Source organism: Colobus angolensis, unplaced genomic scaffold (assembly GCF_000951035.1).
Source record: "Colobus angolensis palliatus isolate OR3802 unplaced genomic scaffold, Cang.pa_1.0 Scaffold67, whole genome shotgun sequence".
Classification (NCBI taxonomy): Eukaryota; Metazoa; Chordata; class Mammalia; order Primates; family Cercopithecidae; genus Colobus; species Colobus angolensis.
In genome coordinates this window covers 2,409,656-2,421,615 of record NW_012120376.1, presented here as the reverse complement: position 1 = coordinate 2,421,615, position 11,960 = coordinate 2,409,656, and positions in this window count along the sequence as shown.

Genomic DNA, 11,960 nt, shown 5'->3' with positions numbered 1-11,960 from the left:
GCCTCCCAAAGTGCTGGGATTACAGGCTTGAGCCACCGTGCCTGGCCCACAATGCTCTTTGATGTGGATACATTGCCTACAATGAAGAGCCTGAAGCTTTAAAGTGATTATAAAAGTTTCCAGAAATCTCACAATTACATAATAAGAAAACTGAAACACAATAGTACAAAACTTGAATGTTAAACCTGCTTAACCATACCACCATCCCCTCCTCCAACAACTCATTGGACTTCCTCTCCTGATATAACTGTCTTTTTCCTAAGATTCTTTTAATACAAACAGTTCTTTCAGATATTATTTAGATTAAATGTTTGCATGTAACTTTCACTGTGCATGCAGTTAAAGTAACATTTGTCTTGCAAATGTAACTTTCAGAAATGTTGTGTTCAGACTAGAACTCCTAACATATTCATTATTGATAAATGAAAATGAATGAAGAAAATTAGAAATGGGAATTTTATGCTTGTTATTTGATCTCTGCTTCGTTTGAAGAAGCCAATTAAAACCATATTTTAAAAATGAATGGGCATCCTATAATCCAGAAAAGATCTCCTTTGTTTTGTCTAAATCACTCCTGTTGGAAATTTTCAGAGCTTTCACTTCATCTCATTGTATATGTCCACATGTCACAAGGTGTCAGCACCTGTTATACATTGTGTGGTGCTCCTAGGGCACCTGTCTCATTGTTAGCACAAAAGAACTATATCCTTGGGGGAAAAAAATAAAATGAACTTTAAAACTTGTCAAACAAAGGAGTCCACGCATTTTTCCTTAAAAAAATCTTAGAAGGAGTATCTGTGTAGATATTAATGGACTGGAAAATAACAATTTTCAAGCATAAAATCAAGGCCTGACACATTGTATCTGTGTATTACCTAAAGAATATCAAATATATTGTGTGTGGGAGACTAGGGAGCTGTTTGGAGTTGGGGACAGAAGATAGTCATGTAGCATTTTTGGTCAACACAATGAATGCAGTAATTAAGTCATTGCCGTTATAATTGGAGTATAAATAAATCAAATATAAAACAATATAATGAAACAAAAAGTTTGACAGCCATTTTATACATTAAGAATTACACTTCTTAAGAATATATTAGAAAGTAATTACCAATCATCTGATAGAAATCCGAGGCTGTGTTGACCTAGATATAGTATATAGTAACAAATATCTGATCATCTATTTTTGGTAACTCTTCCATGAGAAGTCCTTACTCAGTTTTGACATTAAAATGTCATTATTTTCCAGTGGAGGATACACCTAGTAGAATATTTGGTGTGTTCAGAACACTATAAAAAAGAAAATAAATGTGTTTATAGCTTCCAACAGAAAAACACTCATATTTCGGTCATATACCATTCTTATGTTTTTCTCATATGCATATAAATTCATATTTTATTTTTATGTTATATATAAAATTATATTTTTCATTTGGTAAAATTCCTTTTAATTCTATATCACAAATATTTGTACCATATTATTAAATATTATCTATGACATAATCTTATGGCCACATACAGCCTAATTGTATACATTATGTCCTTTCATGTTAAACGTATGACTTACTGTTGGTCATGTAGTTTTTTTAGCCCCCCCACAAGCACACTATTTAAAAATGCCTCTAAAATTTTAAAGTCACATACAAAATTTAAAATGAAAATATTTAAAACTCTTTAAAAATTTACTCTAAGAATATTGGTTAAAATACACGTAAAGAATGACTGGAAGTTCAATAAACAAAGTTGGACATTATTGGACTTCCATCTTTAAATGTATTTTAAACAATTTTCTTTGATTAAAATTGTGGAAGTGGCATTACAGAACCAATGAACATGAATCTGTTGAATTCTGTTTAAATTAGAGGCAAATTATTCTACGAAATATGCATACATTTAAATTCAACTGTTTTGGTTCTAATTACTTGGCTTGAGGCAGCTTCTGAAAGATAACAAATTGGACAAGATACTATATCTCTTTGTTGTCCTAAGTATATTTTGATACCTAAGGAATATATGTGTATACATAAATATTTGTATATATACACACATATATAAATGTATATTTATACACATGATATGTAAATATGTATATATTTATACTTAAATATGTATATATACATTTATGTGTATATACAAATATATAAAAATGTATGTATATACACATATTTATGTGTATATACACACACGTTCTCCTTTAAGATGTATATTATTTTTTCTTCCCTCCATTTTTTCTTCCTTAACTTTCTTTTTCTAGCTCTTTACAATTTCACTTTCATAATATTTTATATTTTTTGAACATATACAATATTTACAAGTCTTTAGAAGACATACAATAAATAATACCTTCTTTCAAACTGCTACTTATCTGATACATTAAAATAAATAAAAGTATACATATATTGCAGGTAGAAAGTGATTAATTCCTTAAAAGAGGATGCATCTTTCCACTTACCCATCTTAAAAACATTTGTTTTATTTTAAATAATGTTTCCAGATAGAATAACAATTTTAGTGAAAACCTTATCAGATATCTAATAGCTGTATAGAGTGATACTAGGTTCTTAACTAGTCACTCCCATCAAAACATAGTCAGACTGTGTTTGGTGAACACTCTTATTCCTCACCTTGGTGGTCATCTTTAGTGACTGCCATTTTTACAAGAACTCTATTCTTGTTTCAGTCAGAAATTCAGAATTCATTAAAGTCAATGAGAAAGGATCATTGATTCAAGCTTATTTTCCACTGAGAATGTTATCAAAGATAATTCTCTGTAGAGTAACAAAACAGAAGTATACAGAAACTTCTCTGAAACACTGTATACATTCAGGAAACATAGTATGAATTAATATAGCTTAGCCCAACACTTCATAATTAAATAAAATTAATTATCATACTATTTAGAGTACTCAAATTAAATGTTTGAATTAATTTAAATTTGTTCTTTGAGTTAATTATTTTGTAACTTAACAAAAAGTTTAACTACTTTAAGTGATTTGTACTCAATATTCTCCAACGTCTAAATCATACTTGGCAGTAATTCAAGCACTGAGGACAGGAGAATTAACACTGGTATAGAGGTTAACATATGTAATTATTACATCAAACATCTAAGGTAAATATTTCTTACCAGTTGAGAAATGAACTTCGGCAAAATGAAGTGTTTTCTCCTAGTTTATGCAGTTGTTAAATGTAAGAATAGTTGGACAAAGTCAATCCCCTGACTGAGGCCAAAGTCACTATGAGGAGGGACAACACAAGGATGTAATATAGGGAAGCTTGAATCACTGAGCAACAGCACAGTAGAAGTCTGGTGTAACTTCTATTTTCTTGAATTCAGTATTAATAAATTCATAGAACTCCTTATTTAGAGATTTTTAAACACTTTACCAAAATATGTTTTTAATCTATTACAACAGTCACAGAAACGTTCATAAGAATTGACTAGTTCCTATGGCTGGAACTATGGAACCACAAAATTTTTTAGATATTCTTGACTCACATTTATTTATTTATATTTATCACATACTCTTAGTACTCTAAAAAGCACTATGGTAGCTGATAAAACAGATAGACATATTTTCTATGCTTATGAATATCAAAAGGATATCAAATAAGAAAAATAATTCTAAAATAAATTTGTGATGACATTGTAATTTTAAAAGTTGTTCATATATAGTTAAACAGCAAAAAGGAAACATGATTAATAGCTTGTGAGATACTTCTAGTGGCTTCAAATTTCTAAAAACAGAAAATAGATAAATAAATGAATAAAGTCTTATAGACTGTGCCTTAATTGTGTTTGGGAGGTTAACATATGTAATTATTATGCTTTCTGTTTTAATCTTGTAAAGTTTGCAGAACTATAAGATTATGTGAACAATGGAGGCATTTATTTTGCAATATAACCATACAGTTCATCAAAAGTTCTCATAATCAATACCTAATAAATATTTGGGGCATACAATTGAATGTGTTAAATGCTCCCCCTAAAATGTCTTGGCTATTAGTGTGGCTCTTTTGATCTCTTTCATTTCATCATACAACTAAAATAACAGAAGCTTCTTTTAAGAATCATTGATCATGTACCTGATCTTATTTCCAGGGCAAGGGCAACTTGGCAGTCAAGACACATAATACCAAGCTACATATTCCTCAGTATCAAGGACTCAGAGAGAGATTTTCGAAAAAGAGTCAATCATAGAATACTCAAAGGAGAGGTATGGATTTTAATCGAAGCCATAGGTCCAAGCCATATCAGCAAGATAAAAATTATTTCCATGTGTTGAGCTGAGAGCTTAGACAAATAAAAAAGTGAGGCCAGAAATTGGGCAATTTTGAAAACGATTGAAAACTAGAGAGTGAAATAAATTGAAAACATCATTATTAGAATTGCATAACTTTATGATTAAAATGCTTAGGGCAGTATTTTTCACATGGCAGGCACCACCTGTGACTTAAACAAAATAATATTCATGGTTCAGGGCATATTTGACAAACAATATGCAAATGGGCTGGGTGTCAAAAATGACCTTATGAGTGGTTTGATTCATCTCACAGGGAGGGGTAAACATGTCATTTAAAGAATTCAAGCAGGATTGAACATGAGAAGCTGTTTTACAGAAATACACTTTAATAACCACATGTTCACATAAGGTCTCATTAATTATAACTCTTTGAGGCCAGATGTGGTGGCTCATGCCTTTAATCCCAGCACCTTGGGATGCCAAGGCAGGTGGATCACCTGAGGTCAGGAGTTGGAGATTAGCTCGACCAATATGGTGAAATCTCGTCTCTACTAAAAATACAAAAATTTAGCTGGGCTTGATGATGTATTCCTGTAATCCCAGGTACTTGGGAGGCTGAGGCAGGAGAATTGCTTGAACCCGGGAAGCAGAGGTGCAGGGAGCCGAGATCATGCCAGTGCACTTCAGCCTGGGCAATAGAGTGAGACTCTGTTTCAAAAAAATATATATATATATATAAAATTTGTCTATGTCCCCATTGTTTCACAAGCTGGTTGCATCTTCAGTCTTTATGTCATCAGACTCCTGACTGCTTGCTTTGAACTTCTGATAATCTATTTGATCATAGTGTCTGTTATTTCTGTTCATTTGTTTTGGTCTACTTTGTTTCTGGTCTATTGCTTGCTTTGTTCTGTCTCTAATAATTCTCTGAATGCTGATTCTTCTTTTGCCATCAACATTTTGATTGCTTAGCTCTATCTCTTTACTTTTCCTTTGACTTCTGGCTTCTTTCGTCCACTACTCACTTTCAACTATGCGCCTATTCTATTTTATTTACTTGTTTATTGAAACAGGGTCTTGTTCTTTCACCCAGGTTAGAGTGCAGTGGAGAGATCCTGAACTCCTGGGTTCAAACACTCATCTTGCCTCAGCCTCCCAAGTTCCTAGGCCCCTACCAATACCTGACTATTTTTTTTTTTTTTTATGTGTATAAATATACAAAAATGTTGCCCAAGCTGGTCTCAAACTCTTGGACTCAAGCAGTCTTCTCGCTTCAGCCTCCCAAAGTGTTGGGATTATAAGTGTGAGCTGCCACACTCAGCCTACTTATTCACTTTTTTCATTTTTTATCCATAATTTATAAATACCAACTTACTCTATGCATAACCACATTTTGTTATAGTTGATACATAAATATGATTCATTGCTCTCATAATTCTTAGTGTTATTTTGTACATACTTTAAAGAGGTTTTGAGATAGAGGATGACTAAGAAGAGGAAGAAAAAAGAGTGCACAAAGTATCAAGTAAGGAAACTTCCAAACAGGAAGAAAACATTTATTTTACAGGAGATAACTTTTCTAAAATACCATCTCTATGCCTTATAAAAAATACAACTTAAAAAGTAGCAAAAGCATAAGTAAGAGGAGTCATAGTTTGGTGACATCCTTTAAAGGGCCTAGAGAAAAATAAGCTGAAATAAGTACAATCTAAGCAGCTGCTTACTTCAAAAAGCATACTGGAGATGAGGAATGTTATAACAACTTTATTACTATGGCTTTTTTCCTAGTTCTGCACATGTAGGGAAGCTAAATATTACTGACTTTACATGTTGTATGTGGATCATACAACAGCGTTGTATGTAGGTCAAAAACACAGTTTCATATGATGAAGAGAAGACTGTGTTACTTTGGGTGCAACATCAATTATTAAAAAATCGATTGAGTATAATTGGAGATATGTGAATAATATAATTATCTTCATGTTTTGTTCCTATAAAAATAAATTTTCCGAATGAGGGCCAGGGGATAAAACTTTATCTCTCAAGTAACTTGTTAACTTAAACTATAGGTAGCAGATGTAGGGAAAATGGCAGTAGTGGCATAATTTTTGAGACTTCCTGAATCCTAACATAAAATCAGAAAGAGAAACAAAACAAAAACACAAACAAAACAAATACAAATTTCTGGAGACATTTAAAACAGAACTAAGTGACAGTGAATAAAATAAACTCCAAAATGAAAGATTACTGTCAGAGAGGCACCCATAGCAGAAAGATAGGCATTTGTTGGTTTTAAAGCGTGACAGGTGGATGTGAGTACTGCAGTGGCAACTGGAAGAGTTTTTCCCACCCAGCTGGAAAGCAAATGTGAATGTACTGGGGTAGTTTGGACAGGACTGGAACAACCTAACAACCAAAAATCACTTAAGCTGAGCTGCCAGAGTTTTTTCCAGGATGGAACAAAACATTGAAGAGAAATGTCTATGAGTGGAATCAAAACTAAGAAAGATAGGAGAAACAGAGACAAAGAAGGGCCATAGAGCCTCCAGCAGATTCTAGAGAGTAAGCTGCCATATTTTTAAATACCACATGAAACAACAGAAGAGGAAGCTCTGTAAAGTTTGAAAATTACCCAGAGCTATGCCTCTTTCTAAAAGTTCAGAAACTTTTGCATGAAAAATGATCAATTGAAAATCCTGAAGGCCAAATTCTATATACGTTGCTAAAAAAAAGAATAAGATGCAAAGCAACATCCTTACAGAAAATAAAAGTATGTCATAAAAACATGTTCAAAAATCAGATTGTACCTGTAATGTCTTATGTGCTTGAAAATAAAACAGCACATTACATACATTAAGAAATCATATAATGTTAAAGAGTAACATTAAATATTTTTTTAAACTCAGAGATAAAATGAGGGAACCCAGGAGATTTTTAGAAATAAAACAATGTAAAAGAAAATAATTTTATAAATGAAAGCTGAACTAGAAGAAACAGAGGAGTGAGTAAATACAACACAATAAAATGCCTATGCCTTAAGGTAAATAGAAGATATAAAGGATATATATATATATTTATTTCTGTGTGTGTGTGTGTATATATATATATACGTGCATTATGCATGTGTGTATATATATATATACACACATATGTGCATTACGAGTGTGTATATATACACACACACAAAAAAATTAAAAAGACAGAGATTAAAATAAATCAAGAGAGAGTAAAAATATTGAATACAGACAATAGGAAATCTTAAAGAAGAGATCCAAAACAATAACCAAATTAATACTTAAAATTATTTTAAAACTTAATTTAAAAAAAGCTTTCCTGAAATTACTACTAAAGATTTGAAACTACTATATGGAAAGAGCATACTTGGTACCCAAAAATAAAAATTTAGAATGAATAACAAGATATATCCTAGCAAAATGCCTAGATATTAAAGGAGAAGAAAAAAAGTCTTTGTGTCTCCAGATAAAAAGAATATATGCAATATAAAGAAAATGGCTGAGACACAATGGCCAACACATGGCAATGAGCATTTGTGACTTCGATTCAAAATATTATTTCACATGAAATGCAGTCAGGACTTCTTGGAGGAATGATTCTCACATGTAGAAGATAAACCTGGAACTCTGATATACTACATAGCAAGTCACTAGATCCCGAGTGTTTGTTTCAGACGAGAACATTGCCACAGAGCCCACTGGACAGTGAAGCATCTGGCTATGCATTTTTCTTTATTAGAAATATTCATTATCACATTCCTCATAAATTTCAAAAGCACCTGATAGCTATCACATTTCTAAACATCTAATCACTAAATGGCCATGTTAGTATATTTTCTTTCCTTCTTAGTGCCGCTTTTTCTTATGAATGTATATATTCTGAATATATCATATATATCATTTTTTCATTTGTTTATCATACAACTATTCCTCTATTCTTAAATATCCTTTGAATATAAAGATTTTGAATTATCACATTGAATCACATTAGACATCACTGTATTTTCTAACTAATCTACTATGGTTGCAAATTGTCCTATTAGAAATCAAGCTTAGAAGAATATTCTTGTCTCTTTATTGTCTACATAATAGATTTTACCATATGTTTCAAAAGGATTATGCTATTTTCCTATCAAACAATTATTATATGATATCTCACTGCTATTTTAGTTGCCTTTTCCACCATTAAATGAGACTGATTGAAATCAAGATAATGTTGGTGATAATATCTTTAAAATATTCTTCAAGATCCAGTGTTATTCCAAGCATCTATTCAGTGAACACAAGCCACTTTAAACTGAATCCTCTGATATGCAATAAGGTTAGAGAGAAAAAAAGAAAGAGAGGAGGACAAGGATGGAAGTCAGAAAGAGATAAGGTGGAGAGGGGAGGGAGGAAAAGAAAAATTTTTCTGAAAATAAAAAAGAAGTAGGTGAAAGGAATAAACAAGGACAAACAGAAATAGCTAGAGATTAGAACGTGAACCCAAGTGGAGATGGGTCCAAGTTATATAGGAAAATAATAATTCCTAACTTAGATATTACTCATTTCTTATAATCATGCAAAGCTAATCATACTTACTACCCTTCAGTAAACAAACAGTGAACACTCATTTCATTCCACCAATATAAAGAGGAATTATACCTCCATTATTTAGCAAAGACACATACATAAGAAGTGGTGTTCTTGCCCAAGAACAACTACTCTAACTAAACTGAAGGAACCTTCCCCAAATGTGGAAAAGTTTAATTCTGTAATCTACTAATAAATTTATTAATTAAAACTTGTCTCAGCAATTATATATTTTAGTTTTAGAATGACTTTTAGATGTTGAAAAAATATTGAGGCCTATAAAGAGATGTTGTTCATGTGGGCTATATCTGTTAATATTTTTCATGTTAGAAATAAAAATTGAGCAATTAAAATATTCACTTGTAAAATCATTACAAGACAATAAAACCATTGCATGCTAACATAATTTTTTAATATACAATTCCCATATAAAACACTTTAGTGGGCAGAATGGCATTGTATTACACACATTCAAATCTCTGTAATGCCTGGTTTACTAGAAGACAGTGTATTTTTCATATTTGCTTCTACATTCAATTTGTAACAATACATTGTTTTGGTTGCGGTAAATTAAGAAAATTCAGTCTCACATGGATAGTTAATTAGATATGTGATAATTGTGGAAATGTGATAATTGTTTGATATTACAATGAAAGTCAACAAATGGTAGTTTCTTAATATTTAGTTGCAATGTGAAATCTAAAATAATCAGTGCATTCATTTTGCCTTGTAAAATCCATTGAACTGTTTGCTCTTTGAATAGGCCTTTTGCTCATACATTAATTTTACAAAATCAAGCATTGATTATTTGGGACATATTGGCTCATTTAGTTTGGCAAATATTCCAAATGCTTGACATATCTCATTACTCAATAACAAAAAGCCATATTTTTAATATCCTATCTGATCTCAACAGTAAAGTATTTTAGTCCTGATGCTTTCAAGCCCCCGGTGGGTAATACAAGTTTTTCAGAATTTTTATTTTCACTTAAAGTTTCAAATTTTATCCTTGACAAAAATACTTTAAGCCTGTAATCCCAGCATTTTGGGAGGTCAATGCAGGCAGATCACTTAAGCCTGGAGCTCAAGACCAGCCTGGGCAATATGGCAAATCCCTGTCTATACAAATAATGTTTAAAAATGATTGAGGCATGGTGGCACATGTGTGTAGTCCCAGTTATTTGGAAGGCTGAGGTACAAAGATTACCTGAGCCTGGGAACATGAGGCTGCAGTGTGCCAAGCCGTAATTGAGCCTCTGCATTACAGCCTGAGCGACAAAGCGAGACTCTGTCTCAAAACAACAATCACCACCACCACTATCACCATAACAATAAAAACCTTTCAAATGTTTTCATTTAAATTATAGGCTCTTTATTCATTCTTGGGAAATGTGTTTCAAATTCTTATGCTTGGATAACCATATTAGTTAACTTTTGGCAGGGGGCATTTGAAAGTAGAAAACAGACAGATGTAGGCATTTTTATGACCTATATGACAATTTGTTAGTTCCTTACCTTATGTTCCCTTCCTTTTCCTAGTCTCTCAAGACTTCTTTCCCATCCCTTACTGAACATATGAGATTTTACAAAGAAATTCTAATTTGGTATTTGGCAAGCCTGATCCTTCTGAAATAAGGAAAATTAAATAACACAGAGAGAGCATAGCAAATCGATCTTATCACTAAGTGAACTGAAAATAAATATTTGATCCAATCCTATATTTTTTAAAGAAAGGAGCATCTCCAAATGCATGGAACAGGATTTCAAAATGTTGAAAGGGAAATGTCAAAATATTTTAATAAGTGGGAGATCAAAAGCTGGTTTTGAGAGATGCGGAATAGAGTTCTGGAACCACAGAGATAAATCAGTAATATGTAATATTCAAAGATCATGTACAAAGAGTATGTGGATCAACAAAGAACTTTGTAGGTAATAATTTTAAATTTCAGGTACTGTATATTTATAACCATAGCAAGATCAAATGTTGTTAGTACCAAAAATAAGTTCAGAAATCATTTTTGTGAGTAAATTAACATGTCTTTGTTTTTAAATTAAACTTTTGACTTTGAGATAATTATAGATTAACTTGTCGTTGTGTGAATTAATACAGACAGATCCCTTTTACTCTTCGCCATGCTTCTTTCAATAATAACTTACAAAATTGCAATATAATATCACAATCAGGATATTGACATTGACACAATCTACTAATCTAGTTCAGATTTCTTAAATTTTATTTGTGTGTCGCTGTGTGTATTTATTTCTTGGCAATTTTATCATATATGCAGATATGCATATATGTTACTACGGTCAAGATACTGAACTGTTCCCTCACCAAAAAGATCTTTTTTGTTACTCTTATAAGCACACTTACTTCCTGCCAGCCATATACCACCACTCTGGTCTTTACCTCTGTGTGATTGTAAATTTTATGTGTCAACGTGGCTAAGTCAAGGTGCTCATATATGTGGGTAAACGCTATTTTGCGTGTTTCTGTAAAGGTGATATGAATGAGATTAACATTTAACTTGGTGGATTTTGAGTCAAACAAATTGCCCCCCGTTATGTGGTGACTCTCCTCTAATTAGCTGAAAGCTGAAATAGAGAAAAATATATTGACCCCCTTGAGCCACAGAGAATTTTGCCAGCAGACAGTCTTTGGACTTGAAGACTTCAACTATATTGTTGGCTTTTGCCAGGTCTCCAGCCTGCCCACCCTGCAGATTTTGGACATGGCAGCTCCATAATCATGTAGGTCAATATCTAAAAATAAAATATATATAAAGGGACTTCACAAAGTTCAGGGAAAATGTAATAAAAAGATAAAAGTAAAAAGTATAAATTTTATTTTTCAGCACAAACTTTATCAAGTTCAAAAGATTTTTGTAGGTGACAATACCAGCCATTTAGCTCATTTCTAAAGAACAGAGGGTCCTAAGAATTTAACCATGTGAATACAATGTCTTTTTACATTAATAACTGAAGAAAAATGAGTGCCCGTTACAGATTTTTTAATAGTATGAAACAAAAAGAAATGTCAGACGAAGCCAAATCGGAACTATAAAGTGGATGCCTAATGATTTCCCTTTGAAACTCTCACAAAATGGTTCTTGTTTGATGGGAGGAATGA